General features: G+C 40.5%; 1 protein-coding gene across 1 annotated transcript in view; it reads right to left on the bottom strand.

The window, feature by feature from the left end:
• OPN5 (opsin 5) overlaps positions 1-17,797 on the bottom strand; it is a 455,021-nt gene extending 437,224 nt beyond the window's left edge. The window contains exon 1 of the mRNA XM_086925160.1: positions 17,683-17,797. The gene's annotated coding sequence lies outside the window, so the exon portion shown is untranslated. The remainder of the gene's footprint in view (positions 1-17,682) is intronic.
• Between the last annotated feature and the right edge of the window lie 322 nt (positions 17,798-18,119).

The following is an 18,119-nucleotide window of genomic DNA, read 5'->3' as shown; positions in this document are numbered from 1 at the left end:
GCAGGAAGTGCAGCGTTTGAAACCAAAACGAGATTTCATCCACTCTTGTTTCTTCCTAAGTTCAGGAAAATCATGACAGATATGTGATCTTAAGGAAGGGCCCTTCCGAAAGGTCACAGTTGGACCATCAGGCAGTCTAGGTTTTAACACCTGATCTGTAAGCAAGACTGGCCACCTTTGTGACATGATAGATTTTATTAGTCTTGCTTGCCTGCTATAGGCAGTTAGTTATGAGTCTTGGTGCTTCAGTACTATTCTCAGGGACACTGACAGATCTAGTGTTCTGCGTTTGGTCTAGCAAAGATTCGCGAGTTCTATTGTTCGCTTTCTGCAAAGCCACTTTGAGAGTAGATTCACGGTAGCCCCTTTGTCTGAATCTCTCCAAGGCTTCTTTAGTGCAGACCTCAAGATCAGATTCTGTGCTGCATATTCTTTTGATCCTGAGTAACTCGCCTAGGGGGATATTTTCCACTACATGTCTAGGGTGGGCACTGCTGGCATGAAGAATACTGTTGCCAGCAGTGCTTTTTCTATGCAGTTTAGTTGCTAGGTGTCCGTTATGTACAAAGATTTTAACATCCAAAAACTCAGCCTCACAGTCACTGATAGATTTAGTGAATCTTAGATTTTCCTGGTTAGTATTGAGGCTAGTCACAAAGTCATCAGCACTAGCGAAATCTCCACGCCACAAAACAAAAACATCGTCTATATAACGAATCCACAGCAAAACATGTTTATCAAAAATAAACACATGTTGCTGCCTGAGGACCTGTTCCTCCCACCAGCCTACGTGTAAACACGCATAGCTGGGGGAAAAACAGGCCCCCATAGCAACTCCACGCTTCTGAACAAAAATATCATTCCCAAATAAAAAGAAATTATTGTTCAAACACCAAGTAGTTAACTCAATTAATACCTTGTTATGGCAATAACAATTGATAGGTCTCTTGCCAAGAAAGAAATCGAGCGCTCTTAGGCCAGATGTATGCTCTATGCTCGTATAGAGCGACTCGATATCCAAGGTGATCATTAACATATCACTGCTCCATGGAATATTGTTAATTTTAGCAATGAAGTCACTGGTGTCTTTAACATAAGTAGGTAAATCTTTAACCAAGTCCTGCAGGAAGTAGTCAATATACTGTGTAACATGCTCAGCCACCCCCCCAATAGCCGAGATGATAGGCCGACCAGGGACTGGTTTAACCTGCTTATGAATTTTTGGGAGTAGATATAATTTGGGCAAGATAGGAAACTCAATATGGAGAAAATCAAACTCCTGAGCGGAAATCATACCGTCTCTTTTACATTGAAATAGCAACTTTTTTAACCCATCCTTAGCATCATTGAAATGTTTCATGTTGGAAATAGAATAACATGTTGGATCATTCAGTTGCCTTTTAGCTTCTTCAATGTAGGCTTCCTGGGGCCAGATAACTACATTTCCCCCTTTGTCCGCAGTAGTTACAATAATGCTGTGGTCGTTACCCAGTTTTTTGATGAGTGAGAAATACTCATTTTCATGTTTGCTTTTGTAGCGTTTTTTGTGCTTAGTCTTGTAGTGCAATTTTTTTAGGTTCTCAACCACCACGTCCTGGAACACATCAATCGAATCCCTAGGCATAGTGGGATTAAATTTAGACTTAGGTTTGAAAGGGCTGATGTTAGCCCCTACTTGTGGAATGGAAGCTGCTCTTAGTTCTTCCTGAGTCGAAATTAAATTTGAAGATGTTGCATTATCAGAGGCCAGATCATGTAAAGCCAATAAAGGTTTAGCGTATCTTGATGGTAGAGCTAAAGATACATTTTCAGTTTCTTTGGAACGTGAACGCTCTTGTTCCTGTTCGTTAAGCCCCTCCTTGATGTTAAAGAATTTTTTAATTTTCAGTTTTCTAATATAAAGGTAAACATCAATGCGAGTCTTTGCATAATTAAAGTCAGTTGCTGGACAGTATGTTAACCCTAAGTTTAGAAGTTGTTTCTCTGCCTCAGTTAGGGTAACAGTAGATAAATTAATGATAGTATTGTCACATATCTTTTTTTGCGCCAGTACTGTCGCTTCGGTTTTCGTGCAGATTTTCCGCTTTTTCCGGCGCTCGCTCCTCCTTTTGTTGCACCTGGCTCGCTTGATTGCTGCTGCTGTTGTCCTTTCTGTTGATGTTTTGTCCGAGGCCTTAATGTTTGTAGTCGATCCGATACTAAAAAATCGACCTCCTCTCCTAAATCCAATACCAGGGAATTGCTGTCCCATGGAGTGTTTCCATCTTTATCAGATGTAGGGCCACTTGTAAGCGATTCATTATCGCTTATTTCCAGATTGCCGGTCATTGCAGGTGCTCTCTGCGCTGAAGTGGAGGCGCCAGCTTGGTTTGTATTTTTGCCTTGCTTGGCTTGTGCTTGTTGGGCTTGTTGTGCTAATTTTGTTCGTTTTGCAATATCAAATTTACGTGCAAACGTGTAAATCCGACCCTGGTCGTAGTCCTCCTTGTCTCTGGCGAACTTGTAAACTTCTCTCGCCTTGATTTTTTCCTCTTGTTTCAGCAATCTTTCATCAATATCCTTGCGGCCCTTGGTAATAAGATCATGGGGTTCCAGTTTGCATAAGATATCATTTAAGTCCTCAATCTCCTTCATTAATATTTCCCTGTCAATGGCAGCATATTTTACCAAAATTTGTATTAGCTTTGTAGAGGACTCCAAATTAGTTTGGCCCCATTCTTTTAACATGTTCGGATTGGGCTTGTCATAGCTGGGTGCTAATAAAATCCGCAACCCACGTGGCACACGATTTTCCTCCAGGTACATTGAAAGGGATTTATGTTCCCACCATTTCGACATTTCCTGGTACATGCATTTTTCCAATTTTTTGAGCGTTGTTCGTATTTGGCTCTCTGTACTATTTTCATTTGCAACAGAGTCCGCTTTGTTGCTAGTTCCAGCGTTTGGGATAACCTTTGGCAAGTTAGAGTAGAGTGCAGCAGCTGCCGCCTCTCTACCACGCAGAGTTTCAGCTGACATTGCGTTGGACTGGGTGATTAACTTTTTAAATCTGTTTAGCGTGAAGCGACCCGAGCAAATAAGCTCCCAGGGTCACACGCTGGTGCCAAGTACTCCTCCCCACCGCGCTCTGAAGTTTACCAAGCACTCACCGCAAGCATTGCTGTACCAGTGTCAGGCAGCCGCCCGGTGTGTTAAAAACGCTGCTGAAGCAAATCCTTGACACGAGTGAAATTTGAGCTCGTTAAGCACGGGGGCTGCAGTTGAAGAAATTCCCTCCAGGAAAGGCAGTAAAGTTGATTGAACACCGCAGCCAGCTTAAGGGGAGTGGATTCGCCTCGGAAACAATCACCTTCCGAAATTTAAATACAGCAAAAGCAGTATTTCAGGGCTCCGCATTCCATCGACCCAGAAAGACCACACGAATCCAAAACGTAAATGAAGGCACAGGGGGGCATATTATCAAGCCTGTGCGCTAAAATTATCGCCGCTTTATCGGCCGAAAACGGCCGATAAAGCGGCGATAATGGGCTTGATAATATGCTCAATCGAATTCCAATCGAAGCACATGTTAGATGTGAAGACATCTAACATGGGCTTCGATTGGAATTCCACAGAGCATATTATCAAGCCCATTATCGCCGCTTTATCGGCCGTTTTCGGCCGATAAAGCGGCGATAATTTTAGCGCACAGGCTTGATAATATACCCCAGGGTTTATTAAAGTCTAGTCCAACAAAATCTGACGCGTTTCGGGCATCCGCCCTTGCTCACAGACAGTCAGTTAGTGCGGCATTCACATTTAAGTACCCAGAGCTTCACAGTTTTTTTCAGTGTGTCAATGAAAATTTTTTTCATTAGCATTTTTTTCTTTTTTTCAAACACTACACCATGTGATCATGGAAAGGAAGGACATACTCCATTGTGAGCACTATAAAGTCTGTTTTCCAAACATAAATGTTAACAGTTAATCTCTACTACACATTAGATGGTTAAAATCCATAATATATAAAAATGAGTTTGTTAAAATCCATTATTTATAACAATATATTCAATGGCCAATAAATCCGACAAAGTAAATACAATTAGACGCAAATAAAATGATTGCTTATAATGCAAGCAGACTCAAGCGAAGAGAGCCTTGTTGCCATACATTCAAAGAGAAACTGAATAGTTCATTTAAATAAAACCCATACATTGTGCAAACTACGCAATCATGTGCAAATTTGCAAGTAAACATCCTGATAAAGTGCAAGTGCAATGTGCAATTTATATTAACAGCATTATAAAGTGTCAAAGTGCCATTCTGTGCAAAAATTTTTGTTCATGATGGCTTTTGAAATGACGTGCCATAGGATAAGCTTTGTTCATATTTTTCATTGCACGTAAATGTTCTAGAATCTGAATTTTGGCCTTATGGATGGTGCTTCCAATATAGGCTAATCCACATGGGCAGAATAACGCGTACACAGCGTACTCTGTATTGCATGATGTATGATTTCTGATCACATATGGTCTACATACTGAGGACATAGTGCATTCTTTTTTATTTCTGCTGATTCTTACACGCCTTGCAACTCCGGCATGTGTAGAAGCCTAAAATACCAGGAATCCCGGGTTTGGTTGTTTCAACTGCTCTGCACAACGTGTCTCTCAGTGATCTCGCTCTTTTAAACGTGATCTGTGGATTCGATCCTATGCAACCTGCAAGATCTTTGTCTGTTCCTAATACTGGCCAATATTTGTTCAAGCATTTCCGTACTGGGTGCATTTGCTTGCTATGTGTAGTTATGAATCTTAAATTTCGGCTGGTTCCGTCTTTATTACTACTCTCTATTTCTAGTGATCTGTCTACCAGCAGAGAGTCTCTCGGTCGTTTGGATAATTCTGTAAGGGCCTTTCTAATTGTTTTTTCAGTGTACCCTTGTTGTAAAAACCGTTCAGTCATCACTTCAGATTCACTTACAAATTTCTCTGTTGTACTGCAATTACGCTTAGCTCTTAACAGTTTCCCTACCGGGATATTTTGAATGAGTGCGTTAGGGTGGCAACTTTCGGCATGGAGAAGACTATTTCCAGACGTACTTTTCCTAAAGAGACTGCTTTCTATTTTATTGTTCTCAACAACTAGTTTAAGGTCAAGAAATTCCAGTGAGGTTTTAGACCATTGCGAAGTAAGGTGGAGATTAAAGCTATTGATGTTAAGCAGGGTCACAAATTCTTTCGCCTCTTCTTCGTTCTACGTATTTTGAGAACATGTGTACTCTTTGAGCTGCAAGAGGAGTTTTAATGATATACATAAACAAATACAAATACATATATATACATATATATATATATATATATATATATATATATATATATATATATATATATATATATATATATATATATATATATATATATATATATATATAGTCACTGAAAAAAAACCATAGGTTTCACACATGTTATAGTTAACTTGCCTTTTCACTCATACAAAACCATAGAAATTCCCCTGTTGCAGTTAGTAAAAAATATTTATTATTCAGAAAGACACACATTCACTGGATGATGTCCTCAGTGATGTCATCATGGATGTCCTTTGAGATGTCATCAGTGATGTCATGAGTGATGTCACTGACCATGTCATGAGTGATGTAATATGTGACGTCATCAGCAGTGCATTGCGGGTGCGCGACTTATAGTTAGCTGAACTAACTATAACGGGGGAATTTCTATGGTTTTGTATGAGTGAAATGTCCAGTTAACTATAACATGTGTGAAACCTATGGTTTTTTCAGTGAATTTGCAAGGTTTTTCAAATGCTAATTCCTAACTATAACGCATGTGAAACCTATGTTTTTTTCAGTGAATTTGCAAAGTTTTTTAAATGCTAATTCCTTACTATAACATGTGTGAAACCTTTGTTTTTTTCAGTGACTTTGCGAGGCTTTTTAAATGCTAATTCCTAACTATAAGGTGTGTGAAACCTATGGTTTTTTCAGTGGATTTCAAAGTTTTTTAAAATGCTAATTTCTGTATCAATTAATATATTTTTTATATATTTATTTTTCAACAAACTGCCTATGTATATTGTAATACATTGATTGTTTCCTATAATATGCAATAGCTCACCTATTTTTTATGATTTGGATAAAGTTGAACAGTATAGTCAACATCTTCAATCAACATACAAACAGTCAAATTTGTTAATTTTTTTTTTGTTTCCAACGTGCGCGCAAAGTGCGCGCACCTCGCGATTTAAAAAAAAAAAATTATTTGCCCTTTGGGGTCCTTCAGGGACCCCCTGAGAGGCCTAGAGGGTCAGGGAGTCTCTACTCCGCTCCCTTTTCACGTTCTCCACTTTTGTTTTTGACTCCCTTCTGCCTCAAGGGTGCGTGCAACGTGTGCGCACTTCGCGATTTATTTTTTTAAAAAAAGGGTTTTTTTGCCCTTCGGGGTCCTTCAGGGACCCCATGAGAAGGCTTTGGGGGTCAGGGAGTCTCTATCCTGCCTCCTTTTCACGTTTTTCAAAGTATTTATGAAAATCGGGTAAAACGTCATTCATATGCGACGATCGCGGTCATGTGACTCGAAAACAACACTTTTGATTGGTTCATAGTAGTTTCTTTTCCAGAATCTTCAAAAACCCCGCACACTTCTCTCACTATCTCTTTCACTTTGCTCGGAGAAGGATCTTTGGAGCTTTTTTCCTGCTTTTTTGAACCTGAGAAAATGGAAGAGAAAAACCAGCCAGAAGATTTGTCGTCTGATTCAGATGTGCAGTTTCTTCAAGAACAACCACGTGCAAAGAAGATGAAGGAGTCTTTATTTGGCAATTCTTCAGCTATCCAGAGGGGCAGAAGAAAGTAAATGCTCCGAAGGTCACATGTAAAATCTGTGGGAGTGTGCTGTCGAGACGGAATCCAACCAAACACTACTCTTTCAGCATACACACAATGATTCACCACGTGAAGAACATCCACCCGAACAACTTTGCTAGGGCTTCAACTAGAGCCCTTGCAGGGGATGCTCCAGCTGCTGTCCCCAGCACCTCCACCTCAAGTTTCTAACAACTACACATCCAATAATGCCCACGATATATTTTCTTCCGAAAATACATAAGACTTTAGTGAAACCACCTGCCCGCCCAATAATATCGAGCTGTGGCTCACTGTGCGAAAATGTATCTTCATATGTGGACTACTTTCTGGCACCCCTTGTTCCAACCTTAAGTTCCTACATTAAGGATACTGGGGATTTCCTTAGAATCATCATGGGAGTGAATTGGCAACCTGATTACTGGCTAGCAACAATTGATGTTGTCTCGCTATACACTTCTATTCAGCGGGACATTGGACTGACAGCAACTAAGTACTTTCTGGGTCAGAGACCAATATCAGAACTACGACATACCAACATGGTAATTGATATGATGACTTTCTGCCTAGATAATAACGTCTTTACCTTTGACAAAAAAGTATATAGACAAACCTGCGGATGTGCCATAGGTGTTTCTTTCTCTCCAAGCTATGCGAACCTTACCATGGGATGGTGGGAGAAACACATAGCTTGGAGAGAGGAAAATGAGCCGTACACCACGGATGTGGTTATATGGCTCAGATTTATAGACGATCTGTTCCTCCTTTGGAAGGGAACCAAACAGAAACTGGTGGAATACATTGCAATTCTCAATGAGAATGAAGTTGGACTACAGTTTACGTCAAATATACAGAAAGAAGAAATAGAATTTCTTGATACCAAAGTCTATGTCAAAAATAATAGACTGGAAACAACTGTATTTAGAAAAGCAACCTCAACAAATAGTGTATTACATGGAAGCAGCTTCCATCCCACCTCACTAAAAAAGAGCATCCCTTATGGGGAATTTATAAGAATGAAAAGGAATTGCTCAGAAGAAACCGAAATGGAGAACAAATTTAAAGAGACAAAAGATCGATTCTCCAAGCGTGGATACAAACATGCTGACATCATCAAGGGAGAACAAAAGGCAAGAGCCAAAACCAGAGCAGAAACACTGATAACAAAAACGAGTCCAATTGAATGTAATGAAGGAGATGAGCAACCACGGTTAATATTAACATACTCCAAGGAAAGCTATAACATCAGGAGAGTCCTGCGAAAATACTGGAATGTGTTAAAGAAAGACAATGACATAGGTAGTCTAATCGGCGATAACCCACTAGCAACATATCGCAAAGCTCCATCAATCCGTGATACTCTGGTCAACAGCCACTTCAAACAAACAAGAACTCAAAGTTGGTTGGAAAAGAGACAATTGGGTTTTAGCAAATGCATGACATGCAAAGCATGTAAGATTGGCCAAAATATGAAATCACTCATTGATCCCAGGGGCAGGATTTTTGATATCCGGAACAAAATCACTTGTGATTCACAATTTGTTGTATATCAAATTCAATGTTTCTGCGGTAAAAAGTATATTGGCTCGACAATTTGCCCTTTAAAGAAGAGAATTCTCGAACACACAAGAGCAATCCAGAACAATGACCAGACCTACGCAACAGCGAAACATCTGAACTCACATCCAGGGAAAACCTGGAAAGACATGAAATATTCAGGAATAGCGGTGGTTGGCGACAATGAGAGAGGTGGTGACAGAGTAACCAATTTGAGAAGGCTTGAGTCAAAATTAATAATCAGATTCAAAACAAGAAGCCCCTGGGGTCTCAATGCCGATGAGGAACTTTATGTACATTTATAGGCTTGGTGCCCGTATCAAAACTTTATGACGAATATTTGCTAGAGTCCACAATTCTCGTGTGATATGACACAATGACATTTTGTAGTAACAAAGCAGTTTCTGTTCTTACTAAGTCAAGCAACATGAATTCAATGTATGTGACAAGTAGAAAATGATTATGATTTTAATTATTCATGCATCGTAATTTCTGTTGATCTACAGCATGTAGCGACTCAATGAATACTCATTGGCACTTAGCCATTATTGACAGTTAGGACACTCAGTCCATCACTATACTCAAAATGAAGGTGGAATTGGCGCATTTAAATGTGAGCATACTTAGCCACATCATACACAGTCCGAGGACTGCACCCAGCGCCATGGCTTTCACCAATTAATATAATTAAATGAGCACTAGTTGTGTTGTGAAAATGCTGGGATCCGGCTTTTACTTTGCAAGATTTGGAATTACACTAATCCATAAAACTACTGTGCCCACAATGCACCTTAATTGCCATGTGGTGACCACAGGTATAAAATATGGAAAGCAATGATGGACTAATGTTTGTACCATGACCAGGGACGGATTGTTGTCCGAAACGCGTAGGTGGGGATCCTACAGAAAATAAACCTAAACCTTCAACCTATGGAGTAGTGTGCGGCGTGTTTCTTTATTGAAACTGTTTTGCTGTGAGGTATCCTGCGAGGGTGTCCTGAACCTCGCCGCCGGCACCAGCTACAGAGCTCCTCTCACCATTGGGACATTTGCTTCTACATATATATATATATATATATATATATATATATATATATATATATATATATATATATATATATATATATATATATATATATATATATATATATATATATATATATATATATATATATATATATATATATATATATTCTCCACCAAAGCGATCCTCAGACTCTATGCGCTCAACTGTGGGTGCTCTGCAATGGGGCCGGATCAGGGCCCATAAACAATTTTCTCTCCAAGGATGCGGCACTCAGCGTTTGTAAGATTTAAACAGCTTTACTTTATTTCTCCAGCTCGGACCAACGCGTTTCAGCCATCACTGGCTTTGTTCACAAGAGATCGGCTGATCTCGAAATGCGTCGGGTGTTTTTTCTTGCCGATTAAAATCTGAAAGCACCGTACTGCATTTGGGCTCCGACTCTGGTTTTTTCATCTTTGAAGGATTGTGAACCAGGAGTGTGTGTGTTTATATATATGTATATTTATATAGGCTAGGATAGGATAGGCTGAGCTCTCATCAAATGGGAGTGCCCTGGCAGTTCAAAGGAGGGAGGAGGTGATACCTGAAAGTAATGCGGCATCCGAAGAAGGCGTCAAAGCCGAAATGCATCATGCTGGTGTTACTGGTCATTAAAGGCTTCCTACTTGTACCCCGCTGTGTCCCTGGGTTTCCTTGTGAGAAGGTTATCGTTTGTGGCATAATTTTCGCGCTCGCCAACAGCGTGATACAGGGATCCGTCCAAGTCAAGTTTCCTGGATTTTGGTTGGCAAACCTGTTCCCTCATCACAGTAGTGATTTCATCCAGGAACGCCTCAAGGAACGGGCCGAGCAAGTGGTCGCTGCCGGTGGCAGACTGTAACTTTACAGGGAGGCGGGTTGAGCTCCTCCCGCTTCACGACCCTGCCGTGTTCCAGTCTTCTGAGGCTTTGGACGTTGGGGACAAAGGGAGCCTTGTACACCGAGAGTGAAAAACGGGGTCACCAGCCACTACATGGCCCCCCTTTGCGTGGCAATAACTCAGCGCGATCAAAAACTGAATCCAGCTGCCACATGAACTTTTCAAGTGCATGTTGGGAACTGTAGTCGTCCACAACGCTGCAGTTCGACCAAGCGACAGGATAGGCTGAGCTCTCATCAAATGGGAGTGCCCTGGCAGTTCAAAGGAGGGAGGAGGTGATACCTGAAAGTAATGCGGCATCCGAAGAAGGCGTCAAAGCCGAAATGCATCATGCTGGTGTTACTGGTCATTAAAGGCTTCCTACTTGTACCCCGCTGTGTCCCTGGGTTTCCTTGTGAGAAGGTTATCGTTTGTGGCATATATATATATATATATACATTCCAACACAAGTGGCGATATACGCCCGCGCCACTTTCAATGTCGGGCCGCAGCGGGGTTTGCCTAACCCCGAAACAATCCAACAAAACGTTGTCTATAATTCATCGGAAAAGACAACAAGCTGAGGCCCAATTGCTTCCATGGTGAGATTTATTAGCAGTAACACCCACCGCGTTTCGCAGCCGCAGCTGCTTGTTCACAAGCATAGTTATATTTTTGTATGTTTTTAAAGATACTAGTGTGAAACAATATTTTATTGCGATATTTATGTGCTTACCAGTATAAGTATAGGGACACTATATTTTTGTCAACAATATTTTTGAGGCAATATTTTTGTATCATAATATTGTTGTTTTTTAAATGATGTCAGTGATCAGCTCATTCCATGGTATTACGAAAATCTTATCAAACCAGACTTGGAAAGCGCAGCTAATCACCTGTGAGGGAATCCTGGCACTGAGAGTCCTGCTCTGTACAAAATAATTTCCTGTCCTGGGATTCTGTGTCATCCTAATGTATTGTGTGATTTGTAGTCTTGGCTTGCTTTAATTTCGAACTAATTCAACTGAACCACCCAATAGCAATGATCTCCGGATGTAAAGTTCTGAACTGGAAGCAGTATGTATGATGACAGCGCGAGGTGGTCACCCTATGACAATATTTTCTATCATCAAATAATATTTTCATGACCGTCTAATAGTTCGAAGATCTAATGTATCTATAAAGCAGCAATTTGTAGAGTGGTCAGGAAACCTGTCCTCTACACTCATTTGGGGAGTGGGCTTGTTGTTTTCAACCTAGACATCCCCCACTGCGCCGGACTAGGAGGTCAATACTTTATATTCAAAGCCTAAAAGCACCCATACCCCGCAACACTAACAACTAGACTGCAAACTGGAAATCTGGGTCTTTTCATATTCTAGATATACATAGAAAGACAGAGACTGAGACATTATAGTTAGGTATGGTAATGTGATCTCCCCTTACATTTATAAAACCCCAATGATTAACTGAAAAAATAGTTTAAAGAGATGGTATAGTTACATATGGTAACATGATCAAATCTACATTAAAAGGGGACAGTTTTTTAACCAGTTTAACAAAGGTTAAACTGGAGTTATAGTTAGCAAAGAAACTACGTGATTAAGCTGAAGAAGTTAATTTTACAGAGGAAAAACTTACAAAGTAAGCTTACAAGAAATCACAGCCTGAAAGAACTACAGAGAAAGAAACCCTAAAGAAAGAAACCAGTGGAAACTGAGAGTACAGAGAGTGACAGTATGCCCTGCAGCAGTGCTAGTAGTGTCCTTTTCAACAGACGGCCCAGGCTAGGGTGTGCTTCATTCATCATACTGTGACAGCCTGTGCGAATCTAGAACAGTCACTTACAAAGTAGATAATGCTGGCAGAGGTGATTTAAGTTATTGGCAGACATATTAAGCATATATGTTCCCATCATCTCTGCACTGTAACAAGCTGTACAGCCATCTATGTGTTGTGATACCAGGATGTTTTGAACTATTCTGACAGTGCTTGGCGCGTAGAAAGCTAAAGCTGACATGTTGGATTTACTTCCCAACGTTTCATTGGGGTGTGGCCTGCATGGCTTGTGTGGAGAAGATTTAAGTACCTCACAGAGTTTTGTACTGGCGGCCAGAGGTGCCCACTACAGTGGTGAGTTTTTTTTATTGCCTCTAGTGGGGTCAGGCAGCTACCACTATCCCAAGACTGTGTTTCCAACACAAGTTATGCATGAGGCTTACCTCATATGTACTAAGAAAGCCGGTACCCTGGAGGATAAGCATGCACTTGAACTTCTTCTGCTGTGGCTGCGCGAGTCTTTTCACCATGAGTGCATCTCCTCACAACAGCTGCAAGCCTCAATGTTAAATCCAGATGAACAACGCTGAGTAATGTTTGATGCACTTCTTCTTTTTGTCTTGTATATTAACTATTTAACTATTTTTTGTATATTATATATTTTCAATGCTATTTTGTTGCACTTCCTTGTATATTTATCTATCTATCTTGTGTATTTTTCTCAATGTTTTTTATGGTTCTTCTGATTCATGCTTTATTACACTTGCATTTTTGTACTTTGGCGTTATATCGCTCTTCATCATTCTTCTTGTCAATATTTTATCCTGTTTATTTATTCCTCTCTCCTGTTGCTTTCTTCCTTGCTACTCAGCCAGTGTGAATGTCCTGCATGGAATATTGGTGTGGTGATAATGAAAGGAATGTTTGGGTGCCTCTAAGGTGAGGTGTGACAGTTGGAGTATGGGCTGAGCAGCAAGCAGGGTGCTCATGCTCTACATGAACTTACCAACCTACATCTAAGACTACATACACCTATTTAAACTACATCTCGACTACTGGACATCATCATCACAATATGGTAATGAGATCTTAGTTTGCAATCTAAAAATAACTATAGAAATTCACTGAAAAAAACAAAAAATTAAGTAAGGTTATAGTTTGGTGTGGAAAGGAATCAAAACTAAAATTTAAAAAAAACTGACAATTGTCAATTATAGTTCAATGAGCTAACTAAAACTTACATCCCCAATATAGGCTGCTGATGATCACACGAATTACATCACTCATGACATGTAAAATTACACCACTCATGACATCACTGATAAAATCTCCAATTACATCATTGATGACATCACAGATAACATCATCAAATGATTAAGAGAGTTTGTTTATGCTATTCAGACTGGAAGGTAATCAGAAAGCCACACGTAGACCCAAATTTCTATCCCCTCTGTAGTGCTAAGTGGCATAACCTTTTGCAACATGCGGGACATAAAGCATGTCTGTGAAATCACTCATATTTATTATATATTATGTTTTCTTAGGTGATATGCGGGGGCATGAGAAACATAATGTCTCCGTAGACATCAATGCAATCAGCAACTGATTAAACCTTGGATAATACTCAAAAGAGTGTTTAATCATTATTTGCATTATTGAAATCTGTTGTTAAAAACTGAATGTAGCAATGAATTGTAAGTTACTATCTTCACATCTGTGGATGTATCAATAATAAGGCATGCACAACTAGGTGTTGTGCATAACCCTCCTAACATTGGAAAAAATACCTTAAATATATTCCAGAAATGAGCAGAAAAGCATACACCATTAGAAAAACCCTTATACACTTCTGACTTAAACAGTTTTTAAGTGAGTCACCCATACAATATACATTCTTCAACAATATTAAATATCTTACAATTTTCATTGAAATTCTGAAAACAAATATCTGCACCTTATATTTATCCAATTTCTTTAGAAATGGCAGCTAGCACTGCCTACCAACTCTTTAATGCCAGCATGTGCACAAAAATGCACAAGTGATTAATGTATTATAAGGAGACACCTTCGTTTTTCTCACATATTGTGGCAACAGGACTTAATTTCAGCCACAACCTATATGTAAGGAAAATGTGCAACTCCCACTAGTTGCACTTAGTCTCTGCCTTTTTCAAATAAAGTATTGTTTGCACTTAAAATGTTACTTGCAACCAATGTGTCATCATAAAACGTCTACTGTACTGAATCAAACTTTTCTCCAGTACTATACTGTTTGTATTTCATACATAGACACAAGTACATATAGGCAATCTATGCTGTATATGTTTGTGGGCCCTTTACGAACCAACTTTGTTTTCTAAAATGATTTAGAAGTTTATAAAGCACTTTTAGGAGCAGTAGCTTGGATTATGTAATCAGTGATGTCATCAATGAGGCCATTTAGCAAGTTATGAGTGATGTAATGTACAGTGATGTAATAAGGTCACAAGCAGTGCACAGCAGGACCTCAAGTTATAGTTAGCTCGCTGAATTGATCTCGTGAATTACTGTGTTTTTTGTTTCTTAACTTTATTTATTAATTCATTTCAACACCTAACTATAACATTACTTCAACCTTTGGTCTTTACAGCAATATATGTATGTGTTGGTGTGTATATATATATATATATATATATATATATATATATATATATATATATATATATATATATATATATATATGCACACAGTGATAGAGACTGAAAGAGAGGGATAGGGATAGAGGGGGGAGCGATAGATTGTCGATTTTGTTGTAATGTGCTGTTGGTTTAACTGGAACCACAATAAAAGATTCAAAGTATAGCAGGTGTGATAAGAACTTCTTGACCAGATACTTGTGCCATCAGAGCAGCTGAGGAAAGGAGCAGAGGATGTGTATATATGTGTGTGCGTGTGTATGTGTGTGTGTACATATGTTTGTATATATATATATATATGAATATATGCTAATGCACAGTGTAATATGTTATGTATTACCTAATGTTGATTGTAAGCAAAAAATAATAACTTTTTTGCACATTTGTTAACTCTTTGAATGGTCCAGCACATCTACAAACCATATATCAAGATCAACATTAAAACCTCAAAAAGCCAAGATTAAACTGTCTTGAAAATGCTTTTGTTTTAACAAGTTCATAGAATGTTTAGCAATATGGGTAAAAAACTATTTTATTTTGAGCATTTTGTGATACCGCTCTTCTCGACAGAACTTAGCCCATTTGTCTGTGTTTTCAAATATTCCAAATAAGGGATCTGAAGCACAAAAGGATGACGTGATGTACCCAGGAATGGGCACTTTGGTGAGGCTAAGAAGCCTTAATTAAAACTCAGGACTAAAGATTACATTGTCAGAAACTTAAATATATACCTTGCCAAAATAGTTGAGTGGCCGAGTGAATAGTGTCCTGAGGACCATACTGGGACAGTAAGACACTTGGGCCCAGATTCCCGCAGCTGTCAGGCAATGCAACGCAGCACCCAAAGAGGCTGCGTTGCATTAGAAGGAGATAGCAGGAGAGCACCATATTCAGAGAGATATGGCGCTCTCCTCCCATCTCCTACCAAAGGCGCCGATTTCAACTGCTCTGCACCAGGCAAACACCTTAGCGCCAAAGCCCTAGGGTACATGCAGGGCTCGAGTCGGGGTACCACGCGGGTGGACGGCGTGCCCCCACTTATTTTATCAGGTTTTTACTGGGTGGACGCCATCCCCCCTGCCCAAAAGATGGAGTCAATACCAGAGTCTGCACCTGCGTGCGCGCTCAGCACTCACCAAACCTCACCTCCTATTGTAGAGAGAGTGCGAACAAAGCTCTTTTAACCACATCCTCCCCGTTTTGCGTGTGGATCAGGCTGGCTTCTCTGGCAGGCCCAGTACAACTCCTCGAGCAGGCAGGTATGCTCTCCTGCTCGATGCAGGTCCTCTTTCCAAACCTAGGGCGGTCTGCAGGGAAATCGTTCATTATGCAGACATTCTTGAGCCCGGGTACTGCAGCCAGCGCTTGTCCTGAGATTTAGTGGAAGTTCGCGTCTGAAATACAACTCTTTTGATACTATGGTACTGTGGTCAAAGGGGGCGTGGTAAAGACGGTAGTGCATGTTACAGTTAACGCTGCTGTTGATTACAGGTCTAGCTCAACTAGTGCGAGGGTGATATGCTTGACTTTCTTTATATAAATAGCTCTGGCTGTGCGATTGCCGTTTTTCATTGAGCTGCTGATGCCCTTTGAACCTGCCCCTATCGCCTTGTAACCTTTGGTAATGAGTTACTACATTTCGTGACGTCACTTCCGGTGACACCATTTAACTTGGAGCGTCCCCCCACTTCTATTTTTAGGACTTGTGCCCTGGGTACATGACTGAGTCTATATCAGGTTTGGTACAGGCAGAGTAACCTGCCTGTACAAAATACTGTGAGTAGACGCACTTCAAAGTTTGTATGTGTGCTGCACAGTTCATCATACATGCACATTCAGAAAAGCAAGGAGAAATTACAACATTTCTCCTTTTAACACCGGCTTGCCAGCGGTATTTATTTTTGGCGCTAAACTCTGTCTGCCAATGTTAGTAGATAAGGTTTTGAATCAAAAAGCATGAGTGGTTGCATGGGAACACCCATGTTACGCTCCTGTGATGCAAAGTAATTCAAAGCAGAGTTTTGCTCTGCTTTGCGTTCGTTTTCCATACAAACTAATGCAATTTGTTAATCCCAAACAGGTTTATGATTGGGTTTGCATAAAAAAAGTAATACCAACATAAACCTTTGAGAATCTTGCCCTTACAGTGGAATCGGAAACACCGGAACAGACAGAACCATACACAGAGAGGGGAGCCAGAGCCCCAGTATACAGCTACTGGGGAAAGTAGCAATATACGACCACCTCAAAGAAGCACCGCACCAGTGGGAAACACTGCTGTGAACAGAACGCTTCATGCACACCCAGTAGCCCGACATCGCCTAGAAGCCATGCAAGTGGACCAAGATGTGCTATAAAAATACACATATAACATATTTACATATGTGCTCTAGATTTAGCTCCTGCACATCCATCTATCTATCTATCTATCTATCTATCTATCTATCTATCTATCTATCTATCTATCTATCTATCTATCTATCTATCTATATCTATCTATTGATCAGTTGGGGTATATTTTAATCTATGTGCCCGTTTTTTCAGACTCAATACTCATTTGTACACAGTGTATTTCATATGTATCCGTCTTTAAATCAGCGCACCTCACTTGCTATATTTGTAGTTTAAAGTGTACAGCGCTGGTTTCCTGACGTGCAGCTCTTCATGAAAACCATATGAGCAGCTGTAACGGGACACGCGAAGAGGTCACTGAATGACACTGCAATAAACACTTAAACATAATATGTCTACTTCATGGCGGTAAATCAATCTACCACGCGGTATCTTTCCCAGATAATTAGATTTACGAAGAGACTGCAAGCGCTCTGTCTGCCCTGTAAACGCTCAACCTCGCGATGCCAAAGAAAGTAGAAGTTGTTTACTGTACCTGTCTGGTTGGGAGGCTTCAGTTCACATATTCCTTCAGAAGTGTGGAAAAAAGCTTCACTTCCGCACCAAAACGTTAGCCCTCCACGCCCAACAGTCCATTCAGAAGTGGCCCCGATCGGGCACAGTCCGTCACAGGAAGAGTGGACACACCAATACACGTCCGAGCCCTCGGGCTACCTGTCTCCTCGTGTGCTCCTCGTCAGCGGAGCTCGTCACATCGAACTGATTGGTAGCGTCCGTGCCCTGAGCTTTATTACTTCTTTCAAGCACCAATTAGACGCGCAGGGGAGCAGTGATGGAGATACAGGGGGTGGAGGGTGGGTGGGGGTGATGGGTCGGATGTGGGGGGGAGGGGGGGGGGGGGGAGAGGGAGAGGCACACGCTGTCCTGGGTGAACCCGGTGAGAAGCGCAGGATGAACGCCCCTCCCTACACA

The sequence above is a fragment of the Lissotriton vulgaris genome, chromosome 6 (genome assembly GCF_964263255.1).
Source record: "Lissotriton vulgaris chromosome 6, aLisVul1.2, whole genome shotgun sequence".
Lineage (NCBI taxonomy): Eukaryota > Metazoa > Chordata > Amphibia > Caudata > Salamandridae > Lissotriton > Lissotriton vulgaris.
This window is presented reverse-complemented; position numbering and strand designations above follow the sequence as displayed.